This window comes from Juglans regia, chromosome 14 (genome assembly GCF_001411555.2).
Source record: "Juglans regia cultivar Chandler chromosome 14, Walnut 2.0, whole genome shotgun sequence".
Lineage (NCBI taxonomy): Eukaryota > Viridiplantae > Streptophyta > Magnoliopsida > Fagales > Juglandaceae > Juglans > Juglans regia.
The window spans coordinates 21,461,264-21,463,311 of record NC_049914.1 but is presented as its reverse complement, the minus strand read 5'-3'; positions in this window follow the sequence as shown (position 1 = coordinate 21,463,311).

The window sequence follows — 2,048 nt, the reverse complement described above, 5'->3', positions numbered from 1 at the left end:
TGACGAAAACAAGTCGGTGGAAATACTCCTGATGGTCGCATTTATGGTGATGACGAAGACTAATGCATAAGGTCGTGGAGTTGATAATTATAAAGATAATGTTGTGAATGGCAGAATTAGTAGCTAGCTAGGTACGTATAATACGTAGTGGCATGCAAATAGTAAGGTTAATATTTAATTTGCAAATAGTGTGAACATATATAAACTTGTGTGATCGATTTTTCATATCTAAAAATCTTGGAAGATGATAAATAGAAGGAAAGGAGTGAAAGTGCCCTAACTAGACTTGAAGGGATCGAATTTAATGCAGTTCCACTTATAATATTTATGCTCGTCGTCCTCATGACCCCCTTGCTGTGCCAGCCTAGATTTCTGTCGGTTCTTCATTAGTTATTCGGACTTGTCTTTTGAATTTAATGTCTTGTTCATTTTATTACCTAAACAGTGTCCACCTTTACAATTAATATTAATGCATCCTTCGAGTCTCCCAATTTTGTGTCATCGTGGAGGTTGACGGCCATGGACGAAGTCGGGATTCATGAAGAGGATGGCAGTTTGTGTATAACAAACACTAAAAGATTACTTAAAAGCGTGCATGAGTATTAGGGATGTAAAAAAACCGGTAAACCAGTTGATCCGGTCCATAACCGAAATTGGTTCTTAAGAATCAAAATTAGTTCTAAATCGGTTTGGTATTGAATTTAAAAATCAGTTTGAACCAAACCGGACATGTACATATATACTTTTAATTTCAAGTTTTTATATTATACATAAAATATTGTTTATATTATATTATATATATTATAAGTTAAATTACTAATTAATATAACATGAAATTTTAATCTTATTAATCATATATATTACTCTTATAACATAAAACTAGTATAACATTTGATATAATATAAAATTAATCTTAAAATTTTTAATATAACATTTGATTTATGGTATAACATAAATTAATCTTATATTTTTAATATAACATTTGAATTTTGATAGTAACATATAAATTTTAATTTGAGAACTTTTTAGCCAAAAATTCTAAAATGAATTATATGAGTCAATCAGTTGCTAAAGTTTTATTCGAGTATAATTTTGTTTATCTATAAAATTGGAAAAATCGGACCAGACTGGACTGGACCAAAACCGGAAGTTTTCGGTTTCAGTGGTTAATCAGTCCTGTATCAATTCTTAAATTTTCAAAACCGATGGATACCGGTTCAATTCTATAAAATGTCCAAAATCAGACCTAACTGGATCGGATACACCCCTAATGAGTATATAGGAAGTTTCAAGTTTGAATGTAAAGTAAAAAATAAATATATTTAACATGCCAATTGATCTCAATGTTCTTTCAACAAATAAAGATCATTAGGCTGGGTTTAGATACACAAACCTCCTTATCTCATCTCATCTCATCGTTACAACTTTTCCAAATTCTCATATAAAAATATAATAAATAATTCAATTTTTTCAAATTTCAAAATAAAAATAATACTAAAAAATTATATCAAACAATATTTTATTTAACTACTATTCAAAACATCTCATCTGAACGTCTATCCAAACACAACTAATTATCACATTCATTCTCAATGTAGACTAGCTAGCAAATAATTTATTAGAAAGTCTGTTTCCAAACTTTATCTAAACAATATTAAAAATTGAAAATTTTTGTTCAATTTATTTTTATTTTGAAACCTAGTCTTGACAATGTTTGTGATTTTAAGATTTTGGCTTGTCCATATTGTTCAACCTAAGTTTTCAAAATGAAAAGCAAAGAAAATGACCCATAAAAAGTCATATTACGATATTCAAAACAAATTAATTAAACCTACATAAAACGTAATAAATGAAATTAAAAAAAATTGGGTTCACATGATGAACCAATGATCATATATATAACTTACGGAGAATAAAACATATTTAGAAAAAAAAAAAAATCACATCTAATACTCTTCTATTTTTTATTTTTATATAACTTTAAATTAAATTAATGAAAAATGTTAGAATTTTTGGGAGGCCATAGCCTACCTGTCCCCCCTTAAATT